This window comes from Trichosurus vulpecula, chromosome 1 (assembly GCF_011100635.1).
Source record: "Trichosurus vulpecula isolate mTriVul1 chromosome 1, mTriVul1.pri, whole genome shotgun sequence".
In the NCBI taxonomy this organism is placed as follows: Eukaryota; Metazoa; Chordata; class Mammalia; order Diprotodontia; family Phalangeridae; genus Trichosurus; species Trichosurus vulpecula.
This window is the reverse complement of record NC_050573.1, coordinates 360,610,732-360,636,783: the sequence shown is the minus strand read 5'-3', so window position 1 is coordinate 360,636,783 and position 26,052 is coordinate 360,610,732. Positions and strand designations below refer to the sequence as shown.

Below are 26,052 nucleotides of genomic sequence, written 5' to 3'. Positions count from 1 at the left end.
AGACTCATGGCTTGATTCTCCACTTTGGGTCCAGAAGGTTTAACTTACAAGATTTCTCTGCTATATCAGCATTAACCATCAGTTACAGCAAATGGAGAAGTTTTGAATGCTGTGGATAAGTTCACTTACTTTGGTAGTGTACTTTCCAGGGATGTACACATTGATAATGAGGTTGACACATGCATTGCAAAAGCTAGCTCAGTGTTTGGGAGGCTTTGACGTAAAGTATGGGAGAGAAGAGGTATTAGACTGACTAGTGAACTGAAGGTCTACAGAGCCATTGTGCTGACCTCATTGTTGTATGCCTGTGAAACCTGGACAGTCTACCAGTGCCATGCCAGGAAACTGAATAGCTACCATTTGAAGTGTCTTAGGAAGATTCTGAAGATCACTTGGAGGGATAACGTACCAGACACTGAGGTCCTTACTCAAACTAAACTGCCAAGCATTCAAACTCTGCTTTAGAGAGCCCAGATCCGACGGGCTGGCCATGTTGTTTGACTGCAAAATGTATGCTTGCCAAAAAGACTGTTTTATGGAGAACTCACATGGGGCAAGCATTCACATGGTGGTCAGAAGAAGCGATACAAGGATACTCTCAAGACCTCTCTTAAGAACTTTGGAATTGATTGTGTGACAGGGGAGACACTGGCACAGGACTGCTCAGCATGGTGTGCCCACATCAGAGAAGATGCTGTGCTCTGTCAGCAAAGCAGAATTGAAACAGCTCAAAGGACACACAGGATGCACAAATTTAGAGTATCCACCCCAAATGTTCACATGGACTCTTTGTGCCTAACCTGTGGTAGAGCATTCTGAGCTTGTATTTTTCTGATCAGCCACAGTTGGACACGTTGAAACTTGACTCTAGCACAGTGATATCATTTTGGTCCTCTTGGAGAATGAAGGACAACAACCAACCAAGTTGATTTAGAGTAAAATTTATCTCTAGAACATATACAAAGAACTATGGGCCTAATTCAGCCTTGCTTGTTTTCTCAATTCTGAATCTCTTGATTAGGTTCAATAAATATGAGGTGAAAGTCCAGTATTTTTCAGGGATGACCTTGCTGAGTTCTTTGCCCAAAGATTAAAGATGAAGGAGCAGAACTAAAGTGGTTTTTTATAGGTAAATTCCCAGAAAGCAGAAGTAAGAATATGAAGCTACAGCATTGGAGTTTAGTGTGCCTAGAAATGGCTCAATAAGGCCTACCGGGTAGGAAAGGGTGGCTCTGCACTACATGAAAATCTTTTGGGTTAAGGCCTCACACTAGGTGACATATAGGAGTTGGAGAAGAGGGATTATGATTTCAGGGCATTGGTAGGTCAGTAATGGTGACTGCTGGTGAAATAAGAATCAATCAAAATTAATTTGGTTTGGAGAAGGAGGGGAACGCTGTTGCACTAAGGGATAGTGTCTTAGGGCAGTGGTTTGGGCACAGGGATTTTTTGAAAAGCTGGGAGCTGGGTAAATGGCTTTCATCTTCTCAATCATCTTTCTCATCATCTTTCCTCTTTCTAATTTCTCTTGACTATTTTCCCCTAATGTCTTCTTCTTCTTCTTCTCTTTTTCTTTAAAATCTCTTTTCGTCTTTATCTCTATCACTGTTGCTGTCTCTCCTTCTTCTCTGTTACTGTCTCTAGGTCTCTGTCTCTCTCTCTCCCCAGACTTGTGATCTCATTAGTAAAGGGTCTCCTGATTAGGAACCTCCCTCTACCAAAGCAATTCAGGATTTCCTCTGCATCTTTCAGTTGCACAGCTTCTGGAGAGGGGAAGTGATTTGCCAGGGGTCACACACTTGTAAGGCAATTGTTCAGTTGTTTCAATCACGTCTGACTCTTCATGGCTTCATTTGGATTTTTGTTGGCAGAGATACTAGAATGGTTTGCTGTTTCCTTCTTCACCTCATTTCACAGATGAAGAAACTGAGGCAAACAGGGTTAGGTGACTTGCCCAGGGTCACACAGTTGTTAAGCATCTGAGGCTCGATTTGACCGCAGGAAGATGAGTCTTCCTGACTCCAGGCACTCTATCCACCGAACCACCTAGCTTCCAGCTATCTCTGTTTTTATCTCTTTCTGTCTCTCAGCAACTGTCACTGTCTCTCTCCCCAGACCTGTGATCTCATTGGTAAGGGGCCTCCTGATTAGGAATCTCCCTCTACTTATGCAATCCAGGCCTTGCTCTGCATCTTTCAGACTTGCACAGCTGCTGGGAACAATGAGAGAGAAAGTGACTTACCCAGGAGCACACAGCTCTTGTGGGCAAAGGTGAGACTTGATCCTAGGTCCTCCTGACTTTGAGGCCACCTTTCCCCTCTGCAATAGGCTACCTTGCTTAACTGACCATAGTATGGAACTGAAGATTTTTAAATTTCTTAAATAATTATTTTGTTTTTGTTTTATTTTTTAAAGTTCCCATTCTTGATCTAGAACCAGGTTCAAATATCTTCAATTTTTTTCATCCCATGGAATATAAAACTTGAATACCTCCTTGCTGTCTCTTCCTAGGTAAGAGGCAATAAAGAGCCACTTGGCCAGGACATAAAAGGGGAAAAGCTCAAGGTAGGCTTGAACATTGCAGAACACAGCCACGGCTGCAGTGGCCTTCTGTGATGACAATGTGTTTGAGGGTCCGAAATAGCTTTTCTAATTTCAGCTAGATTGACTGATCTAACTTTAAAATGGAAGTTGTTATGTAATGTGTTGTAATTCCTAATGGCTTTCATTTTGGATGGGAGTTACCTAGGAAACTTTTAGTGTATTATTTTTGAACTGGAGACACTGGTCACATGCATGAACAAGGAAGCAACAGAAATTAATTAAATATGATGAATAACATCCTGGCCATATGTACCTTTTTCTAATGTTCTGTGTCAGGCTTAAATGAGTAAATAACATATTATTTATTATGCTGTCCTTTAGGTTTAAGGTCCTGAAAGCAAGCAACAGAACAGGTTGTGTGTGAATCATTTGGAAACTAATTAGGAGCTTTCTTATCAGATGAGTTTATTTCAGAAGAATTTTACTTAGTGATCACCAAGGAGTTACTAGCATGACTTCATACCGCTCTTTAATTAGAAAATAAATTAATTTCAACAGAGTAGTATATGTAGCTCAAGCACTAAACACTTATAGATTCAACTAGTCCCAAGTGAAATCCAAGGTCACGTCTCTTATCAGCCTTTTTTTTTTTGAGACTCTGTGTCTGTCTTGCCCAATCTGGAAGGACAGGGGCTGCTCAACCCCCCAGTCACTGGTGGGTGGGCACCATTGCTGGAGTGGTCAAAGGCTTGACCTGCTTTGCTGGTTTCTGACCTTGGCCAGTTCATTCTTCCTTAGGCTACCTTGTGGCTCCTACTCTGGGGGGCTCACCATGTTCATGCCAGACAGTGTGGACATTGATTGGCTTAGCCCACTGCAGCTCAGAACTCCCAAGCTCAAGAGATACTCTAGCCTCAGTATCCTCAGTTGTTGAATAATATTATAGACACACACTACTCAAGGATGTATTAGGTATTTTTTTTAAGGATTAGGCGAAAGAAGTTAGCTTAAAGGACTTTCTTTGGGTATTTTCTAAGTTTTCTATTATCTCTAAAATTTTGTTTATGTTCAGTCACTTTCAGTCACCTCCAACTCTTCATGACCCCTTTTGGGGTTTTCTTGGCAAAGATACTATATTGGTTTGCTATTTCCCTTTCCAGCTCATTTTACAGATGAGGAAACTGTGTCAAACAAGGTTAGGTGACTTGCCCAGGGTCATATAGCTACTAAGTGTCTGAGGCTGGATTTGAACTCAAAAAGATCAGTCTTCCTGAGTCCCTGCCCAGTGCTCTATCCACTGCACCGCCTAGCTGCCTTTATTCTGGAGAAAGGCAGACGTGATTAACAGTGACTATAGGAAACTGTCCATCCCGTGCATTGGTGAAAGCAGGCAGAAGGGAACACAGAGGTCGGGGCTCACTTTGCATGGTTGGGAGGAGCCACTGCCTTTATTGTCTCCTGCTGTGGGTCTGAGCCTAACACAGAACATCAGAAAATGGCCAGGATATGAGCAGGGAGGAAGCGTAGGGCATGCCTTATTTATTTGAAATTCTAGATCTGATTAGCCTTTGTCCCTTTCCACTTCTGCCTAGGGCTCATATTGTGCAAAAGAAAACTGCACTGGAAATAGCTCTGAAAATTGTCATCTGATCGGTTAACAGCCTTGAAGCCTCAGGATGGGATTGAGGGAGGTTCTCTTTTTCTCTCCACCCAGGAGAACAGATTCAATTTTTAAAAGTATGGATGTATTTTGTTCGTGGCAGGGACAATGAGACTGAGCACGCATCCTGTCTCCCTGAGTGAATAAAGCATTTATTAAGCACTATGTGCGAGGCTGTGTACTCAGCACTGGGATACAAAGAGAAGTAAGACAGTCTGCTCTGAAGGAGCTGACATTCTGATAGAGGAGACAATGCGTGGATGCTGCCCTTCTGGCGGACCACAAGCTAGCTCCAGCACTTTGCTTAAGGATATTCAGGGCCTCTGTGTCCCAGGGATGGAGTGATATGTCAAAAATAATTGAGAAAGAGCCGTCCATGCTACGGATTATACCCTACCAGAACAGGTGGCTTTTGGTCTCTTTTAAGGGATACAGACAGTACCAGCTATTCCCTGAACTTCCGGTGAAAAGGGAATGGGATTTCTCTCTTCTGCAGCCCCACTTTACTGCATCCACAAGTGCTTGCCCATGTGACCCTAAGACTCAGACTCGAATCTTTGTGGTTTCCTCTTCATAAAGAGAGACCTTTAGACTTATACTATTAAGCAGCTATGGTCTGTCTTATACTTTTAACAGCAATTCTTTGAAACTGATATTTTCAGGCCTGTTAATCACCTTGTGAGTTTGAGAAGTCAGGAGCTAATTGTCCTTCAGATGATTTCCACAACAAGTTCTTGGAGAAGATAACACGTCCAGGAGGATGCTACATAAAACACAAAATGGAAGAGGCAGCAGGGGCACCTGAGGCACAGCCTCAGGCTCACAAGGGGAAACAGGAGTCCAGCTCCTGCTGCCATGCTGCATACAGTCACCCTTTCTGGGGTAGGGAGGAGGAAAGGAGAGAAATCTCTTTTTCCCCCTTACTAGAAAATTCTATGAGCTAGCATCGACTCTATCTCTTAACAGAAGCCAGAAGCTGTCTCTCCTTACTCTTTATAACTATCCTGGTAGTCCTTTACATCAATAAAATCCTAGTTCTAGACCCCCTCCCCCCAAAATTGGTAAGCATTTGGTGATGAAATAAATTATACTATTTACCTTGAATTTAAATCAACATAATTATCTTCCCTCTCTCTGTAAGTAAAGTAGTAGAGGCCAAAACTCTTGGAATAATTTTTGGGTTCTTAGAAGCTGTTTCTGAATATATGCTCATATTTTTACTTTTTTACTCCATGTGCCTGCTTTCTTGTTAAGTATGTAGTGGATGTAGGATGAGAAGTGAGAAATAAAATGAGGGTGGTTCGGAATATAAAAAAGCCTTGGAGTGGAGCTCCACTTTTTTAAGAGAGTAAAAGGATTTAATAAATATTCCTTTGGGTGAAAAAAAAGCAAGTCTTTCTGCAATCAGTAAATCCTAATAAATATGTACAGGGTCAAATGAGGATATATTATTCCAAGGTCTATTGTGGCACAGTGGATAGTGTGTCTGGACTAAAGACACATCTTTCTGAGTTCAGCTCTGGCCTTAGACACATAATAGCTATATGATCCTGGGCAAGTCACTTAACTCTGATTCTTAAGTTTCCTCATCTATAAAATGAGCTAGAGAAGAAAACGGCAAATCACTCTCACATCTTTGCCAAGGAAACCCCAAATAGAGTCAAGAAGACTTGGACACTAGAAAAACCACTGAATAACAACACAAAATATATAAGTAATACATATTTTCTATACAGAGGAAAAACTGCTTGTGTGGGTTTTTACAATGCACTTAGTTCAGTTCTTTCTTTTGCAGGCTGGGAAGAGAAAGAAGAGATCTCTCCATTATTTCTTGGCCCCAAGGCTACTCTGAGAGACTCCATATATTCTTCAATTAGCACCTCCAAAAAATCTCTCCATTAGACTCATCTGGGTTTGATATTTCTTGCTTACAGAAAAAAATGAAGCTGAAAGAGACTTTAGAGATCATCCAGTTTAACTCTTTACTTTTACAAATGTGGAAACTGAGGCCCAGAGAAAGCCAAAGGTCATATAGATTTTTGATGGAGAAAAACAGAGAGAAAGAGAGAGAGAGAGAGAGAGAGAGAGAGAGAGAGAGAGAGAGAAAAGAAGACGAAGAAAGAGAAGAAGAAGAAGAAGAAGAAGAAGAAGAAGAAGAAGAAGAAGAAGAAGAAGAAGAAGAAGAAGAAGAAGAAGACGACGACGACGACGGAGAAGGAGAAGGAGAAGGAAAAGCAGAAGGAGAAGAAGGAGAAGGAGGAGAAGGAGAAGGAGGAGAAGGAGAAAGAGAGAAAAGAAAGAAGGGAAGGAAGGAAGGAAGAAAGAAAGAAAGAAAAAAGGAAGGAAAGAGAGAGAGAAGGAAAGAGAGAGAGAAAGGAGAGGAAAGAAAAGGGAGAAAAAACAGAACATTACAAAGCTTACTGTCCCACAAAGTGAAGGAGAGTATTTCTTTTTTTGTAGTTAGGAAAGGAAAATGCATTTAAGAAAATTAGAGAAAAGGAAAAGGAAGTTAAAGAAGCAAGAAAGGAGGAAAAAAGAGAGAGAGACCATTAGACTTAAAATATTAAGCAGGGAACACTCATAGAATTTTGGACCGTCAATGAGAAATGACGGGTCTGCCATCTATTGGACAAGCTAGGTCCCTACATTTCTCTAGTGGCTAAGTCTAAAGAACTATTCTAGGTTCGTAGAATCTTTCTAAGTCAGGAGGAAGAGTCCTTAAAGATGATCCAGCCTAATCTCCTCATTTTACAGATGAGGAAATGGAGGCCCAAGGTTACAGTGTAACTGGAGAAGTCAGGACTTGAGCCCCGGTTTCTTCAAGTCTCAGCTATAGTCTTCACCTTCTGCAAAAATCTTAAGTCCTCCTTAATCTTAAGTGCCTTCCTTCTGAGGTTAATTCTACCATATCTTGTATTTATCTTGCTTCTACATAGCTGTTTGCATGTTGTCTCCCCCATGAGATTGTGAGCTCCTTGAAATTAGAGGATTTTTTATTTTTTGTCTTTCCTTGGATCCTCCGTACTTAGCACAGTGCCTGGCACACATAAGGTGCTTAATAAATGTGCATTTTTATGAAAAGGAAGTGCACAGATTAGTCTTTTTTACTCTTATTTTGTACCTTTCAGTAATAGATCATCTGCTGAGAGTGACTCAGCAAATGAGAACTTTTTCAAATGACTTTAGTGGAAAACAATATTTTGGGTGGATAAGAGGGAGAATGTTTTGTGGATAGTTAGGTGTGTGGAGTATGGAAAGAGAATGGGAGTTTAGGAAAAGCAAAAAGCTAAGATTAAGTGTATTTGGCTCAGAGGATGAAAGTCCAGGAATTAGTTACAGAAACAGCTCACTCCTACCATTTCATGTTTTTTATCCCAAAGAAAGGTAGGTGGGAGACAGCTAAAACTAAGGAGGAAAGGGGATGACAAGCACCTGAGTGGGCATAGAAGGAGTACTAAATAGCTTTCTACACCCTATTGCCACCCCACCCCAGTCAGAGACAAAGTTACCGAATATTATTTTATTTTGTTGCTTCCTTCATTTGGTCAGCCCTGTAAAGTACATTGGAATATATTTGGAAATAAAGTGTTCTCATTTTGGACATTTTGTCTTCTTCAGAGTGTAAGCTCTTTTGGGCAGAAACTGCCTGTCTTGTAGACGGTCACTATAACTAATACTAATTAAGCATTCAATTTATAGATAAGGACATGGAGGTAAGAAAGATAGCTCTGGCCCTTGAGTAAACCTGAGACACATTTCAGGTTTGTAATAAAATATAAATGCTGTCACACCTATCCTGGGCTCTGCTTTCCTCCTGCACCAACACTGTCCACAGTCACTATCTTGTTTTTGATTGCCTAATCTGTAGAAACATTTACTTGAAGCAGACATGCCCAAAGAAACCCTCTAATAGAGGCAGGTAGAAGTACATGAGACTCTCATAATACAAAAAGCAATGAAAACTGGTTATTTATTCTGGAAAGGAGGTGGAATAAGGAGATGATGATGACGATGAATGCCTTCCTTTGATCTTTTCTGTAGACCAGTACTAAATAAATATCCCAAGCATTAACATCTTTGTGAGGCAGAGAGCAGAAACAGATGACTCTTTGCCTCTTATCATAACATAACAAAAGAGGTGATATGATGAATATGTAAAAGCCTGGCACCATCATGCCAGCTCCAGGAATTTTCCTTCTCAGAAGTTCTTCCAGTCCCTCATGCTCATGAGATCACTTGGTGTCCAATCACAACATGGGCAGTGGTGCGTGTTAAGATCAGTCTGTGAATTTTAGTCCTTGGGCTATACTAGGCTTGTTCTCTCTAGATAATGAGGTTGGGAGTGTTCTGTCCTGTACAGCTGCAAGCCTAAAAGGTTACAGTGGCATGTTTTGGAAACTTGGAGGCACTCCCCTCCCATGACTCCTCCATGGGCTGGACGTGCAATGATTTTTTCTTTGCATCAGCCCCACCATGGCACCCCTGGTGCTGAGATCAGTCGCAAATTAGGAGAAAATTATAAAGACAGGTGAAGAGGAGAATAACCAAGTTGTGTAGAAGGTAGTGATTAATAGTCCTTTTTTGGCAAAGGGGTTTGTTTTTACCAGTGGAGGGAGGGCTCTCAGCCTACTCAAAGTGCACTGGTCCAGGAGCCAGGGCTTTGTGATGTCCTTGGCATTAGGTTCTTAGGGTCAGCTTGACTAAAGCTTGACCTCTCAACCTTTTACTTTGGGATTAGAATTTCTTGGTTTTGTAGCCTAGGAAAAAACATTCTTGGTTACATATGCTAACCAACTGACGCCTCTAAAGAATGTGTGTGTGTGTGTGTGTGTGTGTGTTTGTCCAGGCAGAGGTTGCAGAAAATGGCCCACAACCTGTCTAAAATGGTTTGAGTTTCTCAAGGGATGGTTACTATATTCTGAATAGCATTCAGTGCATCATCAATGCAATATATGGAAGAGTGAGATCACAGAAATTAGAGCTGGAAGAGACCTCAGAAGTCATCTACTTGTGGTAAGTATGCTCTGGTGTCATTCTCCAAGAGCTAGGTTTGCAAAATTGCCCCCATCGGGGTTCTGGGAGTAGCCTGAGAGGTTTGGGGAAGAGAAGAGATTCTCTGACACAATTGGCTTGAACCCTGGCTAGTTGTACTCTGCCACTGTTAGATACAAATGACTAGACTAGCATTCCCATTCCTTCTATCCATGTAATATTAATTAGCTTTTATTTCGAAATTATACCAATTACAAAAGTATAAATATCGCCCCTCCCTAAATACACCCAGGGGGCATAGTCTTCCTATACTACCATGCCTCTGGGATAGTGGGCTCCTTCTCAGCACAATTTCTATGAAACATTGGTCCCATCAAGTTCTCATCAAGAAGTAGCAGGATTGCCATAAAAGTACTTGTCTCAGCTCTTTGGGGATAAGTTCCAAAGGTTACTTCTACTCCTTTCTCCTCAGGGCTTCAATGTTGAGTTGGCCATAAAATTCAGATGACTCTGGGACACCTAGAAGTTCATCTGACCTCAAGGGCCATGGGGAAGGCCCCAATCTTCTCCTCTTACAGCATTGCCTTTCACTGGATGACATTGGTGAAGGAATCAAACCAAAGAGAAAGAAGAGAATGAGTCAAAGGATGACTAAGGCCTTTTTGAAGTGGTCTTCAGTTCTGGTCCTACAACTCTGTTGTTCAGTCATTTAAGTCATGTCTGACTCTTTGTGACCCCATTTGGGGTTTTCTTGGCAAAGATCTACAAATTAGGGCTTGATTTATTGTTTTGTTGATTGTATCAACTTGCGAAAGTCTGCCATTTCCTTCTCCAGCTCATTTCATGCCTGAGAAAACTGAGGCAATCAGGTTTAAGTGACTTGCCCAGGGTCACACAGCTACTCAGTATCTAAGGCCAGATTTGAACTCAGGAAGTTGAGTCTTCCCAACTCCAGGCCTGGCACTCTATCTAATGAGCCACCTAGCAGCCCAGTTCTACAACTACAGCCAATCAAAGAGGCTGCTCCATTTCATAGTTAGCAACTGGAACCAGTTACTGAATGTCTATGCATGTTCCAAAGTTTCTTCAATGTATTTCCATTACATGCCTTCAAAACTATCCCAGAAGCAGCTTCTCCAGCCTCTCCCGCCTCTTCCACATGGGAAATTTGTACCAGCTAAGCAAACTGATACATCCTCAATATGTGTCAGTCCCTGTTACATAGTCCAACTTCCTCATTTTATAGACAGGGAAAGTGAAGCCTAGAGAGGCTAACTGATTTGCACGAAGTGACATAGGTTTTAGCAGCAGAGCCAGATTAGAGCCTCAGGCCTCTGACTCCAAATCTAGCTCTCTCTTTAGTATCCTAAAAGGTATGTAGGAAAGGAGTATCTCCCTTCACCCTTTGACATGGCCAGATATTTGGGGCTCGTTTTTTCAGAACAAGCCCCTGACTCTTTCTTATTTGTATACTCCTCCTCCTCCTCAACCAATCAATCAACATTAAGCTCCTATTGCGTGCCAGACATTGTCCTTGAAATACAGTTAGTAATTACAAAAGATTTATTAATAATTACTGTGTGTTAATGGTGGTGGTATAGAATAATGTTATAAATTTCTATTTGTTTTCTTCTTTTCCTGGCTAACACTGACAATAGCTTGTATTTGGATTTGATAATAATTCACCTTTACCTAGGACTTGAATACTTACAAGCACCTTTCTAACTACAACCCAGTATGGTAGGTATTTGATTATTATTCCCATGGCTGTGTGGTGTAATGGTCAGTGAGCTAGCCTCTGAGTAAGGAAGACCAGGGGTTCCTGTCTCACCTCTGACAAAGGCTAACTCTGTGTCCCTAGGCAAGTCACTTAATTTTTTTAGTACCACTGGCAACTCCCTAAGACTGTAAATTGCAAAGCAAATGCTGATCTGCATTTGTAGAAGTTTCCCAGGCATATACTAGTATAATTGCAAGTCTGGCTTCAGTGCCCCTCACCCTATCCCCCTTTCCCTTATTTTACATTTGAGAAAGCTAAAGCTGAGAACTTTACATGACTTGTCCACATAGTTAGTAAATGTAGAAAGTCAGCTTTTCTGACTTCTCTTTTGACTACTTAGGAAGAGAACTAACAGTGATTTTGCTGTTTTTGCACAGTTGACACCTATTGGACTTAATGACCAGAAGCATACTGGATTAGGAATATTTCCTTAGGTGAATAATCCTCTGGTACTTAGGATCCATGATGTTGTCAGCAGAGGTGTGCTGGAGCAATATTGCTGATCATTAAATTTTTGGGGTTGTGAGCATTTATACCTCTGAAATCTGCAAATCCTACAAATCAGGGCTTGATTTACTGTTTTGTTGATTGTATCAACTTAAGTGATGGAGGAAATTTTGATAATGCAGAATACATTTAAAAGTATGTCACACATGCTTTTTTCTTTTTTGGAGAGCTGATTATTAAACATGTAGCAGAACACTGATGATTGTCACTGAGTTGTTTCCTTTCACTCATAAAGATCATCATTACTTTATACTTTATGATCTTCCATAAGGAACTTTTCAACATACTTTTGTTTTAGACTGTGTCAGGGCTGCCATTGTCAGCTGTCTACCTGTTCTGTCTCATCAGCTGGCCCCCCTCCTTTCCCTTTGTAAGTGTTCTCAATTAATATCTTTTGTACCATTTGTCAAGTGCAAGTCACTGCTAACATTATGCAACCATATATCTTTCCAGTGTCCTTTGGTGTATTTGCTGTATCAATCCTTATGAGATTGTGGCAGTCTGTGATTCACAGCCGTATAGCATGGTGTTTAGGAGATGGCTTTGCCATCTGCATTGAACAGTAACAGGTCATTAAAAGTAACATCAAAGATCATATCAATCAAACATGGGGTCTTCTTCCTTAGCCAAGCCAAATGCAAATCTACTGCCTAGGCTTCAATTCCATTTCTATCAGAAATAATCTAAAATTGTACCAAGACACTTAAGGCCACTTTTCAAAAACACTGGGAAGCTGACCAGGCTTGTCTTTAGGACAAATAGCTTCTCTATTCAGCAACCTTTCCCCTGTTTAGAAAAAAAGTCCAATTCCCATTGTACTCAGGGGCCCAGGGCCCTCAGGCACTCTCCCTTCACTCCTACAAAAACCTGCTCTCAACAGAAATTCACTCACACCAAGATATACCAGCTCCAGGTATTGTATCTCCCTGGGGTATTTTCCATTTTAATAGGAACCAAGCCTTAATAATGAAACTCCAAAGCTGTGGCATTTGAGGCACTCACCTGAGCAGAACATGTTTTGGGGTGGTAGTCCTCACTAGCATTCCTGAATTCATAGGACAAAGGTCATTTATTCTACTTTCATTTATAAAGGCTGAATGGAGAATGGCATAGCAGAGAAAAGACTGGCCTTGGATTTAGGAAAACCTGGCTTTAATTTCCACCTCAGACACATACTGACTGTGACTGAGAAAATCACTTAACTTCTCACCCCTCAGACAACTCTCTAAAACTACAAATTGCAGAGCAAGAGCTCATCTACCTTGGTAGAAGGAATTTCCACACAAGGAGTTCCCCAGACCAGTAAAATCACAGGTCCAATTAAAAAAAAAGTAGGGACAATGGACAGCTCTGACAAAAAACATTCCTGGCTTCTTTAATAGAAAGCTACCAGACAGAGAACAATGCATGCTTCAAAGTATGACCTCCCAGATGTAGGTTGTTGTTCCAATAGTACAGATTATAGCCCATCATGCCTTCTTATCCTGTGTGGTTCTTGTACATATCTTTCCATAATTCTCCTCCCCGCCCCCCCATCTACCCAACATGCTGAAAGTCTTCCTGTGAGTATTTTGCCATTTCATGGTTTTCAGTGTAGCTACCCAGTGGTCCACCCAGGCTTTGTTGCCATCTACTTTTCCTTATCTAACAATGCCCTCCACCTTGGATCTGGACATCTGGACCTGAAACTTCACATGCTGGACCTCCAGAATCCATTTATCCCTCTCTGTCCTGCCCTCCCCCAGAAGTTAATTGACTCCTCTTTGCCAGTCCTAGGACCTTAGCTCTATCAAATCATGACTGAGTGAGTGTAAAATAAACCACTAAGCCCACTATATCTACTAGATGTTTCCAGACATGAGACCATGCCTTCACAGGGCATCCAGCTGTCCACTCAGGTCATTTTGCCATCTGACACCATTTGTGTATCCTTCTCTTATGGGATGATGGGACCTGGACCCCTAAAATGAAAAGAACCTGTCTTTGTCCTGAACTTTGCCACACTGGCATTTTGCCTGAGGCATCTGGCCCATCCCAGCCTACCTAGATACTCAATAATTCTTCTAACTGTCCTTTCACTGTGGCTCTCCAACCCAGCCCAGACCACTTGACTCCTTTCATTGTCCGGCACCTGGACCACCCCAGGCTATTTACCACTCCTTAATCCCATCTAGATCTTCTCACTGTCTCTTCTTGTATATAAGTACCAATCTGACTCCTAAGACCCTTGCCTGCTCCTATTGGTGTCACAATACTGCAGATTTACTAGGAATCTTGCAGGCCTCACTGGTATTATAATAAAACCTCGAAACTGAAAGAAGGCTTGAAGGGTCAAATTCTTTCGAGGCAGGTCCCCTGTACACCTTGCACCTCAAACTACAACATCTCCACCTCACACATTCCCCAGTTCTATGTTTCGCTCTGGACACAATAATCAAATCAACAATACCACTACTTCTAGAAAGGGTGTGTCAATCATTAGGTTTCATCTATACATGAAATCACCAGATGTTTATTCTTTCTTTTCTCCTTCCTTCCTTCCTTTTCTTCCTTCATTTCTTTTTCTTGTTATATGACCTGCCTATCCTAGTTTTTGATCACACATCTCCTGAAAGATATCCCCTATGCCTTGTCAATGCTGATAATTTGCTGTAGCTTACTTATTTATACCATTTAGAGTTCATCATTACTCCCTTCTTCACCTACAGTTAAGAGACTGTGATGGTGTTTCATAATTTGCAACCATACAGTATCATAACCTTTTTAAAAGTGGTTTTGTGTGTGTGTGTGTGTGTGTGTGTGTGTGTATGTGTGTGTGTGTGTGAAACCTGAGATCCTTGAAGTCATTGCACAATTTTCCAAGCATAAAAATATCCCATGCTTTTCCTCTTGTTCAATTTTGCGCCCAGTTAGTTGTTGATAATGCCTTGTCAGGATACATGTATTATACTCCATTAGGCCCTCAGGATATTCTCAATGAGATCTGCAGTCACTCAAAAGAAGCTGTTCTAATAATCCACGGAAAAAAAAACCAAATGGATGAAAAATGCCTATTGACCAGGCTAAGAATTGCAGTTGGATGGACAGAAGAATATATAAATAATCCTTTAAATTGTTTTTACTTTTCTTTAATGCGATTGTTGATTTTTGGTTTTGTCTGTGTGCATTACCTAGGGGGAATGGATGGGATTTGAGCTGATTATTGAGAGAGGGAGCGAAGTTGACTGGAAATCACTTTAGGCAGAGGTTGTGGAGCTGGTAACAGACCTTGGCAAAGAAAAATAAAATGTCCAATAGGACTTTGAAAAAGAAAGCCATCAAATACTCATCTTGAGGAATCATCTCTTTTGTGTAAAGAAAATGTCACTAATGGACTTTAAAAAAAATTCCAAACTTAAACACCAAATAAAATGGATATTTCCATATTCATAGTAGAACATAAAAAGAACATTGTACATGAAACTGCAGATCTTTACTATGCATAGCTTGCTTTTCTTTGCAAGTGTAATAAGAACCATAAATTCAACATGTAAATTCAAAAAATAGAAAGTATATTTTAATGTAATTAATAATCAGCAGGAAATGACCTGCCATCCCCATGGCTTGCGTTTCTCTAGTAGGTTAATTGTTACTTTATCATCTAATGGCTAACGATTGAGAAAATAGGGGAGTGGCAGAGTAGACCTGCTTCCTTTCTTATCATTCTGTTTTAAATCAATACAACTCTAAATATGATGCAATAGATAGAGTGCTGCCTTGGGAGTCGGAAGACCTAGGTTCAAATTTGGCCCCTAATACTACCTTTGTGACCTTGGGGAGGTCACTTACTCTCCTTGGGTCTCAAATTCCTTATCTGTAAAATGAGGGGGCTGGACTGGATGGACTCTGGGATCTTTATGTTCCTAAATGTCTTAGAATAGGGGTTCTTAATGTGGAGGTCATAGATTTCCCCAATGGGTCCATGGATAGATTTCGAGGGGTCTGTAAACTTGGCTGAGGAAAAACTACATCTTCATTTTCACTAACCTCTCATTGAAATTTGGTGTTTCTTTCAATTATAAATCTAAAAATAAATAAATATTATTTTGAGAAGGGGTTCATAGGCTTCGCCAGTCAGCCAAAGGGGTCCTTGACACAAGACAAGGTTAAAAACCTGTCTTAAAGATGGAAAGCATGTTAAGGATCACAACGAAAATCCCATATTTACAGATGAGAAAAGTGAGGCCCAGAAAGGACAATGACTGACCTAAAGTCAGTAAGTTAGTGGCAGAGCTGGGATTAGATGCCAAATCTTATCACTCCATGATCACAGCTCTTTCTCCTGCACCACATCAACAGCCTGACTAGCCACATTACACAAGCAGTGTATGTCTTCTGGGGATATCCTAGGACAGTCGATTCTTTGGGGTTCTTATTTATTGACATTTGATTTTGTGTATATTGGAACAGAATTAATTATAAAGATGATATAATTCAATATTTTACAGAGATTAATTTCCTGAAGTCTTGATGACCCTTTAGATTCTTGAAAGTACAGCTTTGTAAAAATTTTCTCGGCTTACCTAACTGTTCAAGATGTTGTAACTACCTTACAGCAGGGAGGCTTAACATTTGATTGTGTCTTGGACTCTTCTGGCAGCCTGGTGAGGCCTATAGTTTCCTTCTCTGAAGAATGTTTTTAAATACATAAAATAAGATACATAGGATTACAAAAGAAATGAACTCTATTGAAATAAAAATATAATTTTTTTTCCCATCCAAGGTCATGGATCCCTTTAAATATATGCATAGACTCAAAAACACAAGGTTAACACTAGAAGGAAGAGTTGCATCATTTGGTATGAAAATGTTATTAGAATGTTAGTTTGAAATAAAAATGTTCATCCTATGTCTGCTTTCTTTGCCCTATGGATAAAAAGGAAATACACTGATTTATCAACTGATAAAGCTTTGTTCTTTGAGGTCTGAAATTCTAGTCCTTCTTTTAAAGGACTTTAAGGGTATTGTAGCAATGACCTGGGCACATCTCTACAATAGATTTGATCAAGAAATAAACATTACCAAAGTCCAAGAGGCATTTCAAGATCAGACATAGTGTCTTACCCTGCCAAGCTTCTTACTTAGTTATTTGTTCACCCAATTGGATTCATCAATGTACCACCAATGTTCCTGCTATCTTCAGAGAGCCCTTTGATAAGCCCTAAGTTGGAAGAAGGAGAAGGAAGGTGATTCAAAGATAAAGAAAATCTGGCTCCTGCCCTTTTTTAGAACCTGCTGGAAGGTCCTTTGAAAAAGGTGGTGCCAAAACTTTCACTATTAGGATTTCCTTTTGTCTTGAGCAGGTGGTAGTCAAGTATCAGGTTTTTAAAAGTTAACCTGGGATCAGGAAGTTACAGAATGGGTTGTGTACATTTAGATTAGGGATTCTTAACCTTTGTTGTATCCTAGGCCCCTCTGGCAGTTTGGTGAAGCCTATGAGCCCCTTCTCAGAATAATGTCTTGAAGTGCATAAAATATATAGAATTAGGTAGGAAAATTATTTTCCAACCTAATTCTATATATTTTATATGGTTATCAAAATATTTTTAAAAACCAAACAAACAAGTTCATGGACCTCAGGTTAAGTAAGTGGATTGAGTCAGGAAAACCTATGATCAAGGACTGCCTTTGAGACATACCAGCTCTGGGACTTAACCTCTTAACCAGGCAACTCTCCAGTTACTGAAAAGTTGTCTGCATGGGGTGGGAGTTTCTATACCTGGAATCCCCATGTCCATAAAATTATATAGTCCCCAAATGTGGGAACACCCAGATCTATATATGCTCAGCATAAATTACATTCAAGACCCTTTCTTGAGGGATGTATTTTGCTATGTAAAAACAAACAAAATGAGCCCACTTATGCAGCTTACTCAAATTCTATTCAAATAAAATTTTTAGGGTTAATCAGACTAAAACTAGGAGCCAGTTTGTGAACATGGGAGGAATGAAGGAAAGGAGTGGGTATGGTAAGGTACACCTGAGAGTAAATGAGAGTTCCAGAATCAAACGAAAAAGCCCTAAAAGCTGATTTAATGTAGTCAATCAAGAGTCTCTTAGCAGGGGTGGGGAACCTGCAGCCTGGAGACCACATGTGGTTAGGTCCTTAGATGCCTGCCCTTTGACTGAATCCAAACATCAGAGAACAAATCCTTTTATTAAGGGCATTTGTACCATATTTGTGGTCTAGGCTAGGGTCCTTTAACTCTAAATTTTAAGACCTCTGCCCAATTTCAGGAAGGGAAGCTTTCCCCAGCCCTGCTGCTCCCTGGTTGGCTTTGCACAACCCTCCCTCACTTAAATCCAATTCACCTGCATGTCATGGTGTCACCTCCCTGATGTCATGGTCCTCTTTGAGAATGAAGGAAACAGCAACAACCACTACCACCACCACAACAGCTTCCTGAGTGACTAGTACTGTAGGAGTAGATGTGTGTTGAAGCCAGCCCAGAAAGCACTGTTACAAATTCAGTGTGAGCATTAAAACCTTGGAAATTAATACTTTGGAAATCAGGGTTTGTTATATTGTTTTGTTGATTGCCCTGACTTAAAAAATTGATTAAGAAAATGTTAATAATGCAGACTAAACTTAAAAGTGTGTTATGGATAAAATCTCCCTACCCCCAGCTGGTTGTTAAACATTTACTAGCATACTCCTGGAGAAGCCAGAGCCCTAGAATAAACTTTTTTAGCTTGAGAATAGCCTCAGAGATGGAGAGAAAGGCCCCAAATTAGGCTCTGTGGACATCCAAGTAGAAGAGGTAGACACTGAAAGAAAATGCTGGAACCTTTTTGCTCTCTGATAGGAACTAACAATAGGCTAGTTTTGCAAACTCTACTGCAGCTATACAGCTAAACTTCAAAAAAAAAAAGTCATTAGATCTGTAAACTGCTTCACCCACCAGCTGATACAATTTCTATTCATCCCCAGTGACTTTCCACATGTTGGACACTATTTCTCTTGATCAGACTCTCTGATTCCCTGGGAGCTGAATCCCAGCACTTTAGAAAATAGGACTTCCTTCAATTGTGGGAGATAAAAAATGTGCATCCCTAATGTAGAGAGGAGGAACTGAACTCAACACAGTATAATAAATTCAATTTACTTTAGGACCCCAGCCAAATTGCTTTCAGACTTGGTTTTTTTAGGCCTTAGATTTTAGCTAATTTGCATAAGCTGTCAACTATAGTACAGGTAATGATGCAACCTTAAGAGCTGTTGGAAAATGTAGCCCTAATAAACAACAGAATCAATTCCCATGGAAAGTTTTAGGAGTTATGTGTCCATACATAAGGTTCCAGAGAAGATTGAGCCCTTTTCACCTTCAACTCACAGAGGGTTTCTCTTTGTATTCTAGATCTCCTAATGACAAAGGGAAGGATTACTTGATGTCCAGATGATAAAGGCTGCATGCCACAGGAATGAGAAAAATCTCTCTCAGACACTTCATGTGGCACCAGTGTCCCTGATGGATCTTTCCCATTTTCTGCTGAAAATATTTTAATGGGTTGGTCTCCTTTGCCCCAAACAAGTCAGCTAATTCCTAACTGACTAATAGGAGTTTTGTGGAGTGGGTAAAGACATATTCATCCCTTAGCTCCATATGAAGTATATATTTATGTGAGCATGTGGTTATATGAAGTAATTGTTATGGATTTTTTTTCAAAAGCAAAACAGCATTGCTAGGTGTAATATCAAGCACTGAGAATCTCTAGTTCAACAAACACATAAAAGGTAGCCTTGTTAACCCACTAGGTTTTGCTAGTACCTCAGAGACACATAATCATTTTGCTTCATTTCAGCCTGTCGTTGGGTAATTAATTCATTACTATAGTCTTGATTACAGTAGAATCCAAAGAACTGACTTGACCCTAAGATTTTATACAAACTTTAAACTCTTTGAATCAGTTGCATTGTATAAACCTGTGGCTCTCAACCTTATCAGTCACAAGGACACCATTTAAATGTTAAAAAAAACAAAAACCTCAAAGCTGCCCAACATGTTTTGCAATTGTACTATTAGTTTAGATTGACTGAGAAATACATAATGAATAAGGACTATGTAATTAGTAGTGCTTTTAAATGATTTTGTAGTTAATCATTAGCATTATATATATATATATTTTGAAAATTATTATACATCATATATATATATATATATATAATATGTATGTAATACACCGTATTGATTGAGTGCATAGGAAGTAACTTAGTCTATTCAGGATTTGCATGAGGACTTACGGACTCTCTTGCAAAAACTCTGCCAATTCCCCAGGTATCTATGGTTGAAACATTGAAAATCACTGGTCTAGAGAAAACTAGTCTTTCTGATGGGCCTGGGACTAAACTAGAAGTACTCTTTTTACAATAAAGTGAAATCTGATGAATTCTAATTCTACCAACTTGGAGTCTGTGATAATTCAGACAGGCATAGGACAGAAATTTGTGTCTATGAAAAACTCTAAGCACATGGGGACCTAAAATTTGTAGGAGAAACATTTGGCCTAATTAACAAAATGAACTGTTTATAGCCACTTTAGCAATATCTATTTATAATCCAATAACTAATATACTAATTATCGTCAATTATCTTTTATTTATTTAGGAAGGTCTCCAAAGGACCTATAGGAAGCAATACAGAGACCAATTTAGTTTCTGTATGGAATGAATAAGGCTGAATTTTACTTACAATATCCTCTGACTTAGACTTGGCACTAACTTCCCACTCTTTAATTCCAATCAATGTTCTGCCATGACAGTTTAACATTTTGCAGTTCCTCCTCCTAATATACTTATTGAGCCTAAAATTAAATACAGAGTACTTAATATAGTACACTGAAGAAGTGGAAGTTGAAGGTGAGGAATATATCGAGTCATTTCTTTGGTAATCACATGCATTCCAAAAACAGCTCTATTTACTTTTCTGTAGCATTAATGCATGGGGAATTTACAAAATGAAGCAAGAAAGCCCTTGATAACAGCAAATCTAAAGACTGGTCCTGGAGGGATAAGAACTTTTGCAATTTAGCAACCACAAAAACAGAAACCTCTCATTCCATTTGCTTACCAATGAGTGATGTGATGGCCACCAGGATCCAGAAGGTAATGAGAAAAGGAACATGAACTGAGAGCCACTGGAAGGTCAGCACCTGTAGCCTTAGGCTGCTGCTGTTGTGGCTGCTGCTGCTGCTGCTGTTCCAGGTAGAATCAGGCAGTTCTTGTCCCAAACTGCTCCTGATGAGTCCCTCTGGACTAATGCTGCCTATTAACCATGTGAACAGTACAAAGGAGCATGTATCAGTCAAGCTTCCCCGCATTCTGCAGAGTTGGGGATGTGTCTGTTTGTTTTTAAAAATTCCTTTCTCCAAGATCTATTTGGCATGTGATTATAAGCATTCAGCCTCTAACTATATTCCCAGCATGGTTCTAGAAACCGAAATTGTGTCTTTCTATAGAGCCAGGCATCTTACCCAAACTGAGTATAATTGGTTAAACTTGACCCTTTGCTCTCCTGCTACCTCCCTTTCTCTCCTTCTGATCTTTTTGATGTCTTAGTTCTTTAGCTCTCAAGGCCGTCTTTGTAAATGTAGGGGTTTGCTGTCACCAGGACATTTGAGTCTAGACAGCTCTTTTGCCCAATCTGATTCCCAGTGGCTAATGTTATGTGATGTCTGCAAGTCAGCCTCTCAGAGGGAGAGGTCTGTTTGGGGCTGTATACCATAGTGCCAAGTTAGGTTTGCAGATAAGCTCACAGGATGTAGAGCTGGAATAGAACTCAGAAATGACATCCAATCCCTGGGAATTTACAGAGAAGGAAAAGGGAAAAGGGAAGTGACTTGCCTCATGTGATACGGCTATAAGTGGGAGAGAAGGGATTTAGATCTAGATTCTTAGACCCAAATCCAATGTTCTTCCATCATGCCACTAGTTCAATATTTCAACAGACCTATGATTTCCTCAATGTAGGTACCTCATCTAGTGGTGCAGATCACAACATATTCTTGTCTTCTCATCCTGGGTTACTCTCATTAAAGTGCCTCTGTAATCCTTCATATCGATTACCCAGCTTGCCTGTGCTGCCCTGTCATTATCACTATTGTTATGTAATGGACAGCCTTCTTCTTCCATGCATATATGTCCTTGATGATATCTTTTATGATGCATTTAGTGAGCTATTGTTTTTTTGGTTGGCAGCTCACACCTTTGGATAACACGGAGCTTCAAGTTTTTGGATATAGAAGCATCCAACATTCTTCTCGCTATTGGACTCCTTGCAAAAGAAATCCAGAATCTCATAGAATTTGCAACGTGCTTTAATTTGAGATTTAATGAAATACAAAATTAAATTTGTTTTTTTCCAGAGGACTATCCCAAGATATATTTTAAAAAGCATCAGAGTGAGTGGCCATATAGCCTTAAATATCCTTCGTGACTGGGTACAATTCTTTCCATAGGCCCTGTAAACTCTACTCTCTTAACAATTTCTAAAACTTTGATTCAGGGCTATTTGGCATCACTGAGATAATATTGGTTTGAAACATACAGGACTTTGTTTCAAGGAGACTGGATTCAATAAATGCCCTGGGCAATTTCTCAAATACTACCCAAAATGATCTCTTTCTCCAATTCAAGTCTGTGCCAGTTCATTGTCCATCTGTAGGGCCAGTTCAAGGTACATGTATGGACTGCCCATCCAATTGCATCACAGTGTTGAAGATATGCATTCTTTATCAATTTGATTTTTCCTGTCCATATAGACTGAAATTTTTGGATTGATAATGGACCTCAGTTAGGAGGCTCTGAAATGAGCTGGGTCTTGATGTAATGAGCACAATGCCATCTACAAATAGCAGTACCTAAGAGATTTCACCATCAGTAGGGAATCCTTCTTTCATTTGGACTCTGCACTGGACATCTGCTACGGCCAAGACAACCACCATTTATGAGCATATGATTCCCTGTTTTATGCCTCACATGACAATAATTAGAGCAGCATTCAATAACATTAGTTCTGTCCAATACTTGAAAGAATCTTGTGTGATTTTTACATGTTTGGGGGACATTATGCTGACAGGGATTATTAAGGAAGCATTTTGCTAGGCCAAGGCAAATACCTTGGGAAAATTCACACTATGTATGTACAATGAGATCTTATATTCTCTGGAACTTTCTCCTAGTTGGGTGACAATGAGGAAGTATTCTGCCGTGGAATATTGTTTGCAAAAGCTTACCTATTTCCTGCTCATTCTGTTATCTAGCATACCCCCTGATATGTGCATATGTTATTCTCGTAAAGGTTTTGTAGACCTGGAAAAGTAGGCTTCTGGAATATTTTTATTGCATTTTTTCAATATTAATAATATCTGTAATTTTGCCAAGCATCCTCTCCTATTTGAATCATTTTGAAAATCAGTTCTTCAATGCCTTCAAAATGGTGTGACCTCCAACATGGATCTAAGTTATATATGTCTGATCTTCTCCAGGTACTTTTCTCCATTTTCAGCTTCTTTTTTGTTGTTGTTGTTTTTGGAGTGGGAAGACAAGGCAATTGGGGTTAAGTGACTTGCCCAAGGTCACACAGCTAGTAAATGTCAAGTGTCTGAGGCCAGATTTGAACTCAGGCCCTGACTTCAGGGATGTTGCTCTATTCACTGCAACACCTAACTGCCCCCATTTTTAGCTTCTTTAGTGACATTTCTACTTCATAAGGTAGCAATAAATTTAAGAACAAACATTTATTAATCACTTACTATGTGTGAGGCACTGGAGATAAAAAGAATGAAATAATACTAACAAGAAGCTTACATTCTGATGGAGGAGACAACAAGTACAGAGCAAATGTAAGTAAAGATAAAGCAGTTAAATATAAGTTAGTTTGGGAGGGATGAGACTAGCAGTTTAGTTTTAGGAAAGGCTTTTTGCAAAAGGTCCATCTCCCAACTCCATGCTTTTTTACTGCCTGTCCTCCATGCCTGGAAAGTTTTTCTCCTCCCTTCTACCTCTACCACATACCTAGGGCCCTAACTTCCATTTATACTACATATATCTTGTATTTTTTTCAGTTATTTTCATGTTGTCTACTCTAAGCATGTCCCTATTCCCAGCCTGCCACATTAGAGTCTTCAGGGAATTTCCTCCTGAGTGAGATCCAGGACTTTCTTGGTTGAGAGATTTCATTTCAAATGGAATTCCTTTACTCTGTGTGTTGTCTGGTATAGTCTAACCCATTAGTGTCAAACTCAAAAAGAAATAGATCTCTGCTGGTCACATACTGACTTAGAAAACCACAAATTCATATTATCATATGTTGTTTTGTGTTTTATTTATTTTGTTAAATATTTCCTAGTTATATTTTAATCTGGTTCCCCCACTGGCAGTGAGTTTGATTCCTCTGTTCTAATCTACATAACTTTGATTTCTGCTTGTTATTAGCTTGGATGAATGGATGTATTTGTTATTCATTATGTATTATTCATTATGTATTTCTCTTCATTATAGGTGATGGTCTTGAATAACTAGTATTTGATGGGCAAAGTGTCAAGCCCTCAGATGTCATTTGGGGCACTCATTCTCTAAGAAGGGATAGCAAACTGGAGTACAATTTAAACTTATAAATTATTTCCTACAGACTAACAACATTTGGGTAGTAGGCAGATAGAGATAATTTTAATCCTGAATTCTCTCTGTGAGTAAAGCAGAGTGGGGCAGCCATATGAGCCCAATACCTCCAGCAAGAATCAAAGTCTCTCTTAGAGAGATGGATGAGATACTACAGACATCTATTCATGCTTTCCTGGGAGCTGCCTTAAGACAGATGTGGATATAAACATAATATACATGGGCAACACACATATACACAAATCCTAGATAGGAACAAATCATAATTCTACTACTTACTTTACAGGGATGTTGTTATGATATTCAAATCACATAACATGCAAAATTCTACATAAAGGTAAATTATTATTATTATCATTATTATAGATATTTTGAACTAGAAGGAACCTTAAGAAATGTCTACTCTAACTACCTCTTTTAAATATGGAAAAATTGAAGCTCATAAATGTTTAGTGATGGGCGGAGCCAAGATGGCAACTGGAAAGCATGGACTAGCGTAAGCTCCCCACCAAGTCCCTCCAAAAACCTATAAAAAATGGCTCTGAACCAATTCTAGAACTGCAGAACCCACAAAATAGCAGAGGGAAGCAGGGCTCCAGCCCAGGACAGCCTGGATGGTCTCTGGGTAAGGTCTATCCCACAGGGAGATGGGAGCGGAACAGAGCGGAGCAGAGCCCAGCGTGGGTGGTGCAGACCAATAAGACCAGGAGCCGGGTGGAGCATGCCCTAGCGCCCTGAATCAGTGAGCTGCAGCATTTACCAGACTTTTCAACCCACAAACACCAAAGACAACAGAGAAGGTTAGTGAGAAAAGCTGCTGAGGACAGAGTGAAAAAAGGAGTTCAGGTTTTGGCCACCGCCCTGGGGGCAGCGGAGGTGGGGCAGCTACAGAACTACAGCTGCAGTTTCTTCTGGCCCCAGGCCCACCTGGTGGGAGGAATTAAGTGGTAGATCAGAGCAGGAGTGAAGATCCTGCTGAAGATCTAAGTCCAGTCCGGATTGGGGGTTCTTGGGGAAGGAGGAGTGCTGGTGTGGCAGAGCTGGCACATCCCCCCAAACTTGGAACATAGTTCTCTTAACTCTACAAGCAGTCATACCCCACTGAAAAACTCAAGGGTCAAGTTAGTTGGCTGGGAATATGGCCAGGCAGCGAAAATGCACCCAGATTCAGTCTCAGACTTTGGAATCTTTCTTTGGTGACAAAGAAGACCAAAACATACACCCAGAAGAAGTCAACAAAGTCAAAGAGCCTACAACAAAAGCCTCCAAGAAAAACATGAACTGGTCTCAGGCCATGGAAGAGCTCAAAAAGGATTTGGAAAATCAAGTTAGAGAAGTAGAGGAAAAATTGGGAAGAGAAATGAGAAGGATGCGAGAAAACCATGAAAAACAATGACTTGCTAAAGGAGACCCAAAAAAATACTGAAAAATATACTGAAGAAAACAACACCTTAAAAAATAGACCCACACAAATGGCAAAAGAACTCAAAAAAGCCAATGAGGAGAAGAATGCCTTGAAAGGCAGAATTAGCCAAATGGAAACGGAGGTCCAAAAGACCACTGAAGAAAATACTACCTTAAAAATTAGATTGGAGCAAGTGGAAGCTAGTGACTTTATGAGAGATCAAGACGTTATAAAATAGAACCAAAGGAATGAAAAAATGGAAGACAATGTGAAATATCTCATTGGAAAAACCACTGACCTGGAAAATAGATCCAGGAGAGATAATTTAAAAATTATTGGACTACCTGAAAGCCATGATCAAAAAAAGAGCCTAGATATCATCTTTCAAGAAATTATCAAGGAGAACTGCCCTGAGATTCTAGAGCCACAGGGCAAAATAGAAATTGAAAGAATCCACTGATCGCCTCCTCAAACAGATCCCAAAAAGAAATCTCCTAGGAATATTG

General features: G+C 40.0%; 1 long non-coding RNA gene across 1 annotated transcript; it reads left to right on the top strand.

The window, feature by feature from the left end:
• The first annotated feature begins 8,686 nt into the window (after positions 1 to 8,686).
• On the top strand, positions 8,687 to 9,855 carry LOC118846056. Its single transcript, XR_005010158.1, has 3 exons — positions 8,687 to 8,764; positions 9,051 to 9,217; positions 9,669 to 9,855. It is a non-coding gene; the product is annotated as an uncharacterized LOC118846056 (long non-coding RNA).
• The last annotated feature ends 16,197 nt before the right edge of the window (positions 9,856 to 26,052 follow it).